Source organism: Cyprinus carpio, chromosome A23 (genome assembly GCF_018340385.1).
Source record: "Cyprinus carpio isolate SPL01 chromosome A23, ASM1834038v1, whole genome shotgun sequence".
Taxonomy (NCBI): domain Eukaryota; kingdom Metazoa; phylum Chordata; class Actinopteri; order Cypriniformes; family Cyprinidae; genus Cyprinus; species Cyprinus carpio.
The window spans coordinates 17,757,783-17,772,831 of NC_056594.1; the positions used below are offsets into that span (position 1 = coordinate 17,757,783).

At 35.6% G+C, this 15,049-nt stretch overlaps 1 long non-coding RNA gene across 1 annotated transcript in view; it reads left to right on the plus strand.

Annotated features, from left to right (window-relative positions):
- The window catches only part of LOC122135109, a 47,588-nt gene extending 39,613 nt beyond the window's left edge, over positions 1–7,975 (plus strand). The window contains exon 3 of the long non-coding RNA XR_006153340.1: positions 7,922–7,975. This is a non-coding gene — a long non-coding RNA (uncharacterized LOC122135109). The remainder of the gene's footprint in view (positions 1–7,921) is intronic.
- Positions 7,976–15,049: the final 7,074 nt, after the last annotated feature.

Below are 15,049 nucleotides of genomic sequence, written 5' to 3' on the forward strand. Positions count from 1 at the left end.
ATGAAATTTACAGAAAACACTTCATATTCTGTAGATGTCTATAGTTGTCTTTCAGCACCCTGGACAGCTCCTGCTCTGGATTACCTGATCAGGTGGCATAGGTAGGATGGGGACACATACTAAACCCAAAATCAAAAATTCTGTCATCGTTTACTCACCTTCATGTAATTTCAAATCTGTCTGTGGAACAGAAAGGGAAAAATATCTTAATGTTTTTTGTCCATACAATGAATGTCAGTGGGATCAAATGCTGTTTTAGACTTCATTGACTTTATATTGTATGGACAAAACAGTTTATTTTATGTTCCACAGAAGAAAGAAGGCCATACAGATTTGGAACAACATGAAAGTAAGTAAATAATGACCGAATTTTTATTTTTTGACAAATTATCCTTTTATTTATGTCCTTACTTGTCAGCTCAAATAAGTGTGAAGTGTCAAAATGAGCAGAAACATTATATTTAAGAGCATTTATCCTGATAATTAGCTTTGGTTGCTATAAATTAATGTTTTCTCTGTGCATTGTGCTCTTTCAACCATAAGAAACCAGCAGTGGCATGTAGTTTTAAGCCTTCTGTTTTTTTTTTTTTTTTTTTTTTTTTTTTCTTTTTTGGAAACAAATGCATAAGTGCTTCAAACTGAAGTATAGTTTTTTTTATATAAAATATTTTTTTTCTAAACAGTTGTTAAAAAGTCATTTTATGACAGTTATATTAATTAATCTGACAGGTTATAAAAACAAAAAGCAAAATTAAGCTGATTTAAGCAGTATTTTGTCATGTTACAAGTTTTGGTGACATGATTTCAAACCTCAAAAAACATTGTAAAAAAAAATTAAAGATACCAGGCCTCTGACCTATCCTGACTATTATCATGGTTGCCTGGTCACCCTAAAATGAGGGTAAGTAAAAGAAAATGCACATATGAAAGGTGACAGGTGAGGGCTAAAGTGTGTAAAAAAACAAACAAACAAAAAAAAACAGATCAAATTAAAGCAGTCATGTGTCATAACCTTGTAATTAATAAAACCATTCTAGGCATGTTTGTAATAGAGTTTGCGATTTATTGGGCATTACAAATGTTACTCTGACCCAACAGGCCACCACAATTTGTCAGTCACTAATTCCCTTTATTGTTAAAGGCAAAAAGCTGCAGTGTGTCCATTTTTTTCTATTTCTCAAAAATTCATTGTTTGATTTAATGTGTCATGGATCTTTGCCCAAATTAACATCATACAGCTGATTGGTTTGCTGTGCTACATAAATACGAGTTCCCTTTTCTGTACTAAACTGTCTTGTATTCTTTCTTTTTAACTTCTGTTATTTGGCTTTTTATTTCACTGCACTCTTGTAATTCTCTAGATAGCAAATAATGACTATCATATGCTACTCCTGTACAAAACAGGTTCTTTTAGCCACTGTAAGATAAGAGAGCAATCATACTTCATCTAGGACTGTTTTCTAACCGAGAGTGCTTTAAGTAATTTAAGCAGTAAGGTACATAAGGTACTATACTGCAAATAGAGTCTGTTTTGTAATTGTTTTATATATATAATAGCCAGAATCACTCAGTTTCCCTTGAAAATGTGATTCAAACTGTCATTTTTCCATATACCCTGACAATTCCACCCTAAAGCATTTAAAAACAAATCATTTTCACTCTTTAAATATATATCTGCCACTCCTCTTCAGGTGCGAATGGCTTCTGTCTTCAAACTCACTGTTTTAAAATCGATTCAGATATTTCACCAGGCTCCAGACGTGCCTGTCCCATCTTCATTTCTGCATCTGCGTGATGCATTTAGTCTGAGAGCACGCAAATCATTTTCATTCCCCACAAAAAGCAGCGGGTGTCTTGCAGTTATTTAGCGAGATTACATGGTGTATGGATCTTATTCAAAAACGTTTTATTTACTCGTTCGCTGTGGATGAATGAGCTCGACTGAAGGGAATGAGGCAAGAAAAATAGGAGGAATGTTACAACAGACCAAGCAAAGTTTTTTTGAGATTTGCATATTTTGGGTGTTGGAATCAAAAGTTTGAAGGCTTCAATGCTTCCATCACTTGCGTTTTCATGCAAGAATATGTGGCATGAGCTGATTCCAGGTGATTTCAAGCCTTAATAAATGGAGTGTATTACTGTAATAATATATATATGTATGTATATGTGTGTATAGACAGATAGATAGATAGATAGATTTTATCTATTATTTTATCATGTTATTTTATTTTATAAAATGCTTGCGCTTTCATGCAGTTATATGTGGCATGAGCTGATTTCATCTATCCATTTATATATATATATATATATATTATATATATATATATATATATATATATATATATATATATATAATGGATAGATAGATTTAGATATATTGATATATAGATATGGGGTCACCCTACAACACATTTAATTAAATTTATTTTAATTAATATTTTTTTCATGTATTTGTTTTATTTATTGTATCAAAATATTACCAATTTATATCACTGTTATATGTAATCATATAGTCCAAGATGGCCTCTACATTACAATTAGTGACATAGGGTCACACAGACATTAACGATAATCATATGCTGAGTGTTTGGATGTTATCAGGCCAGTATCATGCCAATCCATAGACTTGTATCAGTATCGCATGCTAAAGCATTCACTCCCTATGTGCGTGGTAATCTGTAATGTTTAAAAGTGTGTTCAAGAGGCGAGGGAGGAACAGGGCTGGGATCATAATTGGTGAGAAACTGAAAATGTCAGTTCCGCTAGCTTAGAAATCTCAGTCTACCATTTACAAGCTGAGCTTTTTAATTCCCTCTGGCCAGAATGCCAATTTTCTGCTATAGTAGTGCTATGTCCCAGGAATTGCTTATGTTAATAAAGCCGGTGAAATAACTGCACAATTAAGCAATTTTAGTGCTTAAATTTTAATTTGGAAATGCTGCCTTTCTCTGCTTAGTCATCCGTGGCATGTACAAAAAAACAGACATGCACATTTTTCATGTCTCATCTTTTTTCCTCGTATGTTCAGGTGAAGGGTAGGTTTGTGTTTGATTGCACAGATTACTAAAATCAGGCTGCTCTTGCTTGATTTTAGTGTTACCGGTGGCCTGCTGGAGAAATATTTGAGCAAAACAAATACTCAAAACATTCCTTCATTTCTTTTATGCTTTAAAGGGATAGTTCACCTTCAGTTACTGGTCCCTATTGACTTCTATAGTATGGAGAAAGAAAAAAAAAAACACTATGCAAGTCAGTGGAGACCAGTAATTGAAGTTGATCCCTTCAAGGGAACAGTTCACACCAAAAATTACAATTCTGTCATTATTTATTGTGCTTCCAAACTCCAGTGCTATTATTGGAGAATTTTGTCATGAACCAGTGTAACGTTTTGGTGTCAATGACAGTGTATGGATGGCTTATATATTGTGCTTTTTCTGAGTTTCACAGATGTGCTCACAAGTAAAAGGTATTTCATTATTTCATCCCAGTGGATCTTTTTAATTCATTTTACTTTCATATGAAGCGTTTGGACCAATCAGACACACAATTGTTCATTAGATTAACAAATAATCACAGACCCCTCACCCAACAACTATAATGGGTCCCAGGATGTCTGTGAACAACCCCCAGACCACTGGTTACCATGGCAACCAGGACCCCACCACCCCACCCCCTTACTTAATTTTCTCTAAAACAGACACATACTACTATAGGAAATGACTTCTTTCATTTAATTCATAGACAGTTTTTTTTTTACTAAGACCTTCCTATCATGCATATCCCCAGGTCATTGTGTATGATTATTATGTTCTTGTATATGGTCTTGTGTATTGTATACTGTTTCATGCATGCTTATGTTAGATCACTAGGTAATATCACCTCACTTATACCATGGTTGGTCTCTATGAAGTCGTATTCTGATGATCTGAATGAGAGTGTTGGTTGATACCTATGCAACATATTAGTGTTCTAAGAATCTTTAATAGTTTGTATATCAACATCCAAACCAGGTACATATGCAAAATACCATGCTTGGAATTTCCCTCCGAAGGTACCATTCCTCATTGGCTCAGTCAAATCAAGAGGTGTGACCTGCATCAAACTTATAAGGCATCACATCAGTGACCCGCCTGGGCTTTTCGGGTTTTTGGCCACCTGGGAGAAAACTCTCCAGACCACCACAGAGTCAGAATAACATATTTTTGGAGTTCATCACTCTTCAAACCTGGAAGAATGTGATCACCACCGAACCTGCCCAGAGAGCAGTTGGGGGTTCGGTGTCTTGCTCAATGGTCTCACTTCAGTCGTGGTATGACCCTGTGGATGCAATATAAAGAATGGCGATACACCTCTCATTCAGTAATATTCGTGTCAGCATATTCTAGTTCACGGACATGATGTTGCAATTAATCCAATATGTTCATGAATTATATTCCTTGTTCTTTCATTTGTTCATGCTAAAAATAGGTGAGCACAAAAGTGAACGAGAATGATTTGTTCACTTTAATGATTCGTTCAAAAATACAATTTCATCAACAAAATGCCACTATGATATTATATGGAAAATAGTTGAATTTCTTCAAAATTTATTTTTGTATGTGTGTGTGTGTGTGTGTTCCACAGGGAGAAAATGTAGGCTACAGGTTTGAACAAAAGCAAATAATGACTGATTAATGAGTTTTATTGTGGACAGAATATTGTTGGTATTGAAATACAGGGTATTGCTGGTTGATTGAAAGCTGCTAGATCTGAAATTGAAATTGATTGATACAGGTAGATGTGAAAGTGTGTGTACATTTGTGTCATTTTAATTGAATGATTATTGTACTTTTTAATATAGCATTTTAGAATGCTAAAAATAGCTTTATAACAAACTAATAGTGTAATGCATTTCTAATGAGCTGATGTGCTATTTAACATGTTCTTAAAGAATATAAAAGTGAGGCTTAAAATATAATCTAACTGTATTTCAAGAAGTATAAACATTTGAAATAAGTTAAAGTGCAATTAAATTACACTTAAGATACTTGAAGTTGTTCCAAAATAACACATTTATTATGTACTTAGTATAGTAAAATAACAAGCTCATTGATATAAGTACAACTTAAGTGTATTTCTTTATTTACCTGGGTATAATTGCAGACAAAAATAATAGAAACGAAAAGAAGACTGTTAAGCCTAAGTTATTTGAAAGTCCTGTCCCCTACACAAAAGGTCAAGTCTGAATGAAGGACACAAATAATCAAGGCTATCCATAGATGCACTTATTTGGGTGGATTTTCAAGCTTCTTTAGTTTGTTAAAGTCGGTGCATGCTCAGTGCAAGTGCAGCAACAAAACAGTAATTATCATTTGAAAAAAAGAGTCAGCCCACAGCAAATCCCTGTCAAAAGCTTTGTGCAGTACCTGGGACTGGAGCCGCTGATCAAAGGCGTTTGATAGACTTCTGCTCTGTCATCATGGAACTTTCGTAATCTTCTTATGATAATTCACAGAAGGGGAAAAAGGAGGAATTTCAAATGGCCATAGCACATTCAGTCAGGGTTTGTTTTATTATAGAATGAGGATGTAAATAAATAATGTAATGCGACGTCGCTCAAACCGCAAAGCTCTCGAGAACTACACAAGGTCCCTTCACTTTCAGTATCAGCTGCTGACTGTAATCCTCCGTAACCACCTTGGCGTAGGAGCGATTTAGAAAATCTTTGACCTGCTCTGATGTGCCATGCATGTGTTCAATTATACACCGCCCTGCAATTTTTCATGTTGAAGTTCTCTTTTGGTTTTGACATCCACCATTTTGCAGTTCTCAGTATACGTCTGACCAATTCAGATACAGCTGCTAACCGTGTTTGACTGAAAAGTGTGGTAATTTGCCAATGAAAAGCCGGTAAGTAAGGGCACTCTGGGCATCTCTCCATATAAGATGGTGATTTGGAAATTAAAAACCTCAATGATTCCCAAAGTCCCAAAGAGTGTGTGTTTATCCTGCATCAGTTGATGAGCTGACAAACCAATCACGATAAGAGGAGCAACGCTCAAGTATGAATGAAACATTTTCGCTCAGCGTGGGGCAATTTGGTCCTTTTTGCGCTTCTCAAACTTGCTTACAACATCAGCATATTGATCAGCTCCTCCTGGTTACTGTGCTGAAGGCACATTTATTAGACTCTGGCATTTTTAAACTGACATTTGAAGTGTTACACTTTAGTCCTGTGTGTACATTTTAGGCCACTGCTGCAAGTGCAATGTCAAAATCAAGTGTTTGGTGTCACAGATATGTCATATTTGCATCCATGTGGTTATAAAACGGTTTGTCAGAACCGAAGGGAATAATCAGCGAGAGAAAGCTTTGAGCGATGATTATTACTAGACACTTTAGTCTTGATGCATGAAGCACTACTGCCCTCTGATGGACCGAGTAGGTGAATCATCATCATGTTAAACGTGTGTATTGCATGTAATGGCTGAACGTCTTCAGAAATGTGCAATTGCTCACAACACAAAATGCAATGTTTTGACTAAAATTACAGCAGGGCAGATAAATATTATTTTTTATCCGGTCAATGTAATCTCAGTCTATCACGTGGATAGACGATGCAATCAAAGGGACTTGATAGTCAAAAACTAAATAAATAAGTGCGATACTGATTATCATAAAAAAAAAACTGAATGGTTTTTAACTCTAAACTTTGACTAGACTGGAGTTTAGTTTGGCTAAGTGTGTTGATGCATTAATTTGGAGCCAGATGTGGAGCCTGTTTCATGAAACGATTCCCAGTTAACCTTTTCAGTGAACAGTTTCAAAAAGAACCGTTTTTTTTCTTAATGTGAAGAACATTTTTATTTCAACTGTTTAAGAACATATTGTGACATTGTAAGATTCCATGGATGCTAAAGGTTCCTCATGGAACATTGATGCCAATGAGTGTAGCCTACAAAGTTAGGGCTAAAAAATGCATGGTCTTTCTGAAGGACAGTCTGGTCATGCATTGTGCATCACAAACAGTCAGTCACCAACCTGTTCCTTCTCCTTTCAGTCTATCAGTCTTTATCTCTGGCTCTCTAGGTGGAACTATCTGAGTCCGATACCTGAATTCTCTCACAAGTCTCTTCATGTGCGACTAGTGGCCACCAGCCTGTGACTGAGCTGTGCTCTGCCCTGCTGATTAGTGTGACTACAGTAATCTCTCTTGGAAAAATCCCATAGACTTACATGAAGAAGTTATGTCAGTCGCATCTAGACACTAAAATTTCTCAGAGACTTGAGGTTGGGCTCTTTTGAAACTTTTAGTTCAATAACAACCCAGAACTCCTTTGCAATTGCATACAACGTGATAAAATGCGGAACACCTTAGCCAACCACATAACCTTTCTCAGGAGAGACCTGGCCAAAATGACAGCATAGAACAGAATAATAATAACATAATAATAAAAGCACAGCAAAATTTAGTATATAAAATATGCTTTAAAAAGTAGTTATATTTCTGAATATATATATATATATATATATATATATATATATATATATATATATAACAGCAATATAAATATGTATATATATAAAAAAACCAATTGTGTGACTCTCTCTCTCTCTCTCTCTCTCTCTCTCTCTGTGTGTGTGTGTGTGTGTGTGTGTGTGTGTGTGTGTGTGTGTGTGTGTGTGTGTGTGTGTGTGTGTGTGTGTGTGTGTGGAACAGAAGGACTGTTTCTATATTACAGAGTGAGAAATGAAAAAATGTGTGTGTGTGTGTGTGTGTGTGTGTGTGTGTGTGGTGTGTGTGTGTGTGTGTGTGTATGTATGTATATGTTGTGTGTGTGTGTGTGTGTGTGTATATATATATATATGCTTTCATATATATATATATTCTTTATAATATATATAATTCTTTCTTTATATATAATACTCATTCTTCTTTCAGAACATTTTAACCACACCGAAGAAAGAAAATTACATGGCTTTCGGCAACATGGTGGTGAGTAAGTGATGACATAATTTGACATTTTTGGGTGAAATATTTTCTTTAATAAAAATAAATAATGCATACACTAAAGTTGACTTTGAACTGTTGTATTCCTTGGGGGAATGCTTTTCATTTTCTCACAATAAATTCTTTAGAATTCTCACCCTAAATACTTTCGCACTTCCACTGAATCGCATAAATGATACAAGACTCCATGCAGGTTTTATTCTGTGGGGCTGTGTTTCATAAGAGAAGCTTGGCTGTATGTGAGAGACACCCAGCAGAGAACAGAAGAACAGCCAGAGCACCTCTTAAAAAGTCACACTTTCATGTTCTATTTGAGAGACCCTGAAAGGGCATTCCTGAAAAACATTTGCTATTTTAATATTGCTGTAGGGCTAGGTAAGTTGTGGGCAAGTTTTCAAATAAAGGAAGAAAATGTATTACATTCACACTTGCCAGTCTTAATTACATTTTACACTTTGTTACACTGTGTGTTGTTTTACTTGTGTCAGCATTATTTGGCCCTGAAGGGATATTTGCTGTCTTTTTATTCCTCTTTTTGCTTAGACTATAGTACAAGTTTTTTAGGGCTGTCATTAGGGCGGTGCAACTGGTGTGGCTGCCCAGGGCCCTGCTCCAGCTTGGGAAGGCCCTGCATAAGTTACATTATGTGAACTTCTTTATACAGATGGTCAGATGTTCTAGTTTCCATTGAAGCAAGGAAAAGCATAAGACATACCTAATACTAAATCACTTTTCACTCAAATTGTTATGCTGATCATTTGTATCATAAAATAATGTTTTAGTTAGAAAAATGCAAGTTTGAAGCATTCTCACTTGTAGTCTCGGATTTGAACACAACTTATGTGACAGCTTTGACCTGGTTATGTTAAAAAAAAGCTCTCACTACATAACCTGGTTTGAGGATCTTTCATGCCCTGTGTCTTTGGAATGACCTGCAGTTTTTGGTCCTATCAGAGTTCTTACATCTCTTTAGTTTCTCTCTGGCAGCAGAGGACAGAGTAGATCAGTCTTTGATGTGTTGCCCACTGCAGGCGATACAGGGATTTGGAATATGATTTCTGAAAAATGTAACATCTAGATTAAAAAGTAACATCTGTGTGGTTGTGTGTACTAGGGTATGGGAATTGAAAAGAATTTAACAGTTTAGGTTATTATTCCTCTTAATCCGGTTCCTTAAATGTTCCATTAATGATTCTTTTAAGTAATTATATTCAATATTTTGAAAAAAAAAGAAAGAAAGAAAAGAAAAAAGAAATTCAATTCCATTACGAAATTATGGGATCATTTCGTTTGGAAGTCGTGTCACGTTAGTTGCGATTTATATTTTTGATTCGCTAAATCATTCGAATGGGAGTCTGCTAGTTGCTGTGTTTTTACGTCTCTAAAATGAACCGGATCATGAGAGTAATCGTGCCAGAGTCGGACTTCATGCTCTTGTTGTATGTTTTGATTCAGTATAAAGATCCAGCTCAAAACTTTAATTAATTCGTGACCCTGACTACACTAGGTATGTTTTTGATTCACTAAAGAGAACCAGTCTGAAAATGTGTGTTCCATTGAGTTTTTTCAGATTGCAGCCGGTCTCTACGTAGATGGCTATCTATTTAGCTATCGTGATTTTGGGAGGTCCCCATTGCAAATATTAAAGGGGTCATAGGAAGCAGAACGAAACAGCATCACATAATGCGGCCTTGAGTGAGCGGAGCCCAGAGGCCTAGAGTGAACTGTGGCCAGCTTGAATGAGCAGAGGCAGGCGGCCTTGAGAACAGCGTGGCCGGTGGATTCTACGAAGGAGTGTCCATTGAAACACACAGCGTCTATACGACATGACGGCGGTGGCAAAAACAATACTACAATGAGAATAAAAGGTACGCCATCTTTCTTTGCATGAACATCTGGGCGGCGTAATGCAAATCTTCCCACGTAGATATGTGGGTGCGTGTTAGAACGAGCCGTTTCAGGGGGGCGTGGACGAGTCTTAACTTTTATAAAGAATGTCTCTTTGGATTTGAGACTTTAGTCTTTGCAACTTTACAGATCTTCTTTATGCAACAAGAGCTTGTAACACTCCAAAGAGACAGGAAAATTTTTAATCGCATCATATGACCCCTTTAAGGTACTACTGAGGAATAATGTAAATGTAGTTTATATTTCTGAAGAACTTAATGAGGAATGCCTAATTTACACACTTCAAAATATATCAATGATCTCAATGTTTAAAAAAAAACTGTTAAAATTGTTTCATAACTTCAGAATATTTTCTTCTCTCATACCCCGGTTGGTTAGAGTTGCGCGTGTCTGTAGTGCCACCTGCTGGCTGAGATGGTGCAGTGCAGGATTCCACTTTGAGCCTGTTTACCTGACAAATTTGGCCTGCACTTAACTTCCTTTCTTTCTTCTCATCTCCAGGTCGAGCCCTCATAATCACAGCTCATTCCCACTGGTAAAACCTTATGAACTTAAAATGTTTATCCAGTGCTAAACTGTAGAACATATATATCGCCAACATGAATTCAGAATGATCACACAAATGATTGATCCCAGTGTGACATTTATTCGGTATGTGCAAGATTATAGATACTTATTTTTTTCATTGTAACATATGAGCTAATAAAAACTATTCTGGACATTTCAGAATGTGTGTATAAAACACACACAGAAAAAAGAGGACATAATATCTTTTCAAATCGTTATTGATTGCTTTTAAGAACTGCAGTCTAGTTCTGATGATCAGAAAATCTTTCATCTCTCACCAATCAGTCTCTGCTCAGCCCGCTGTCTTCTCTTCCTCTGAACTATCTGACACCTCTCACCTCTTCACGCTTGACCAGTCTGTCACCTTCTTTTAGGAAGAGAAGGTTTCCTAATGCTTCTGAATAATGGGATGCATATATGAGGAATTTTATAATGTGGATGAAATGTTTAAGCTTATGAATCAAGAACAATGTTTGAAGTAAGACCAGGGGGAGGCTGAGAGGAGGAACCCTAACACTGAGGCATACCTTGAGTTTGTTTCCACAGTCCAGTGCCACTGTGATTAACAGAACTTAATTAAAGTTCACATCAGCGTTGGAATTGTGTCAGAGCTCTTGGGGCTACTCTCATCTACTTTTTTTTTTCCTCCGGGAATGGACCAGGCCTTGAAAAGTTGCACATGTAAAATTATTTATTTATTTATTTATTATTAAAATATATTAATTATTTTTAATACTTTATTTTTTTTTAAAATTATAGTAAGATTTTTAATGGATAAATTAAGTTTTTTATTCTACAAGTATGCATTAAATTAATTACAAGTGACAGAAAAGATGTTTATAATGTTACAAAATATATAAAAACCTGTTTATTCATCAAATAATTAAAGGAGTAATGGCTGCTGAAAATTCAGCTTTGCCATTTTAAGAATAAATTGCATTTTTTTTAATATAATAAAATAGAAATCAGTTATTTTACATTACAAATTATTTACACAGTATTGCTGTCTTTAATATATTTTTGATCAAATAATTGAGCTTTGGAAAGCATAAGAGAAGGTAGTGTACAGTTTAATATACTTGCACACAACCTTGCTCATCTAATTTTAAATATTAAAAGCCTCATAAACTCATATTTACTTAATTGTTAGCATTTTCTTATACACAAGAATCAGGCATTGTGTAACTGGGCCTGAGGTAGTCATAAGACTCTTTATGCAGAAGAGCTCAATGCATATGCTGGAATAAATTAATTTATTATTTTTAAATAAAAAGATGGGTAATATTTTGACTTTGTAGTTCAAGTTTGTTTTTTCTTTTATTTTATATGGAGGTTCTTAACTCTTATGGGATGTTTATTTAATTGAGTAAAGACATGAACCAGTTAATTGTGTACTATTCTTTTTTTACACCCTTTACAAGAAGAGAGAATCCTCAGGAGGTGGAGGAGCTGTTGTTTGCACCCATATTTTGTGTTAATTGCATTTCTTTTCTTTTTTTACTTTCATTTGTTAAAAATAGTATAGAAGTGTGTGATTTGTAACACCACCTTCCTCTCCGATTACAAAACATCCACAAAAAGCTATTTTAGGCCCCGATCAGACAGAACCTGTTTTTCAGGTCTGAAAACATGAGGCGTACCGCACCGACTGCATTTTTTGGTTGGGGGGGGTTGGGTGGGCGGTTTGAAAAGAAAAAAAAGAGCAGTGCAATGCACATCCTAAATAAAAAGGGTTCAGATAAAGATCTTTTTGAGAGCAGCTCTGGCTGATCTCAGTGGAAGCACATTCATGCTGACTCACAGTGTCATGATCCCAGTCTTGTGTTAAAGGACTTTTAAGTTAAAATGTTTTCCTTTCCCATTGTTTCTGTGCTCACCTCAATTCTGAGTCTTGTTCTGTCATGGCCGCCACTCCAGAGTCTCGTCACAACATGGCTGCCAGTCAGGAGCCTCTCTGCAAGATGGCCAACACATCAGAATCTCCAGCCATCATGACCGACACAACAGAGCCTCCAGCCATCATGGGTGTCACACCACAGTCTTTGGGTGTGTCACCACAGTCTTCAGCCGTCATGGATGCCACTCCAGTGTGCCCGGTCATCATGAATGTTGCATCTGAAGACACCCAGGTGGTCCAAAGGCATTTGAGGCTGGCTTCCAGTTTGGTGGACCCACTTCTGATGTCAGTACAGGCTGCCAGCATCCCCAGGTCTGTGGCCTCCTCACTTTCAAACCCAGTGGCCTCAGCACTCAAGCCTGGCCATCTCAGTTCTCCCACCTTCCGCAGCATTTCCAGTAATAGTGGTTGCTATTTTGTGATCTGGCCATACACACTACTTAGACGGCAGAATCCACTACAGAACCTGCTCCAGTCCATAAATCTGCTCCAGTGTATGTGTGTGTGTATGTGTGTGTATATATATATATAAATATATATATATATATATATATATTATATATATATATAATATACACACACCTGTGTTCGGTGCTTGTTTTTCAGTTGTTGTGTTCCCTGTAGATGCTTGTGTTCCTTGTGCCCAGCTCTTGGTTCCCTGTTCTCTTGTGTTTCTGTGTTAGTCTTTTTTTTATTTGTTATTAAACTTCCACGTGGCTCTGCCTCATCTCGCCTTTGCTCAGCTTCCAGCATTACACACAGAGACAGTCAGCCATATGCCAAAAAAAGCATGACAAAGGCCAGAGAAAACAACATTAAAGAGCTATAGTTTTAAATACAGAGGGAGGCTGGACTGATTATTTACTTTAAAGATAGGACTAACTTAAAAAAAAAATCTAAAAAAATGTAAACAAATTATTTTATTGATTTTTTTTAGTGTTAAAGTTGCATAAAGTCTTTTGTGTATAAGAATTCAGTAAAATGTTTACAAATCGAGGGTTGCAGAGATACCATTGTAAAAAAGAAATGTATGTAGTGTACTTCAAAACTTTAAACAATATAATATTAATGAAATAAAAAACCATCACTTTCTGATGACGTAAAATCAAATGTTTGACTTTAAGTCATGTTTGAATCTTGTTGTGCATTAAAAATACACATTTTAATGCATTGACTTGCATATTAAAGTGTATGTAAAGTACAACAACATTTAATTTAAAGTAAATACAATTTAAATCTATTAAATTGTGACTTTCAGTGTCAATAGATACATTTCAATAACATAAGTTTCAAAACATAAATTTGAAAAGTAATGACATTAAATTATAGTTATATAGTATAATTTAGTTTACTATAAATGCTTGTCAACAAATTTTGCAGTACACTTTAATCATATTTAAAAGACAGTATAAGTAATTAATAAAACACATATAAAGATAAAGCACACTTAGATTTTACTATATAATTAAAACTAGATTTTTAAAATATATTGGGGGGAAAAACATGCAATTACATTTCCAAAAACATTACATTTAGTTCAAACTTAAATATTTTATTAAAGTAAGTTATTTCTCTTTTTAAAAGTATGTACTACTTTAAGCATCCTTTTTGTGTGTGTGCATCAGTTTGGGTGGTTTATGAGGATACAAATTTGTATAATGACATCGGTATTATGTATTACAATGTGAAGGTGGTTTATGAGGACACTTCCTGTGTCCCTGTAATTCAAAAGCCTTCAGTCAAGTATCCCCAACTAAGCAAGCCAAAGGCGACAGTGGCAAGCATAAAAAGCATCTGCCAAATGCATAAATGGACAGTACATAAAGTGTCTAAGTTTAAATAAGCATACCCACAAAGTATCATGACCAAATTTGGCCCATAAACTGGATTACTCAGTCCCACAGCACTGACCATGCTGACTGGAAAGATACAGCCACATATCAAACATTTTTATGATTTGAGAACGTACGTCATTTATTACTTGCTACTGTAAATATGGTTAATATAATATAAATTTTATATTTTGCATTTATATAAATAGTAAAATCACATTTTCTCTGGGTCTGGGTCATTTTGACTCAGAATTAACATGAACCTGTTATTGGACTTTGACTGACCTGAATCAACATGACCCGTTCCCATAGGCAGGGTTTATCACTATCACTGACAGCCATTGTTTAAAACCTGCTTCCCATTTACATTGAAGTCTTGATCTAATACAGGTAACCTGTAGCAACCTGAAACACTAGAATTTCTGCATTCTCTATCTGTGTGCTTAACAGTAAATTATATTATATACATGCATGCTGTGAGGTGAACAGAAGGTGTGGCTGGTTGTCAGTGATAACTTATCATAGAAACAATTCTATGCTGTCTGTACAGTTTTCAGCATTGCAAACTGTGCTTAGGCTGTGCAAGGCCAATTCACCACAACCTCAAGAGAATTCAGACTCACCACGTATAGACCTCAAATGAACCTGAAGACATCCAGAGCAAGCATGCATGAGGGAAAAAATGTGTTAAAATACAATGTTACATTGACTCAAGAAGCTTAGCTACTGTACATTTTTCATTGTCCCTCCCAAAGATAGTCAGTAAAAAGATGTTAGTAAAAATTTCATAAAGTAGAACCTCATAAAGTAGATGATGTGCATCATAAAGTAGCTCATGCAGATTGCATCATGCAG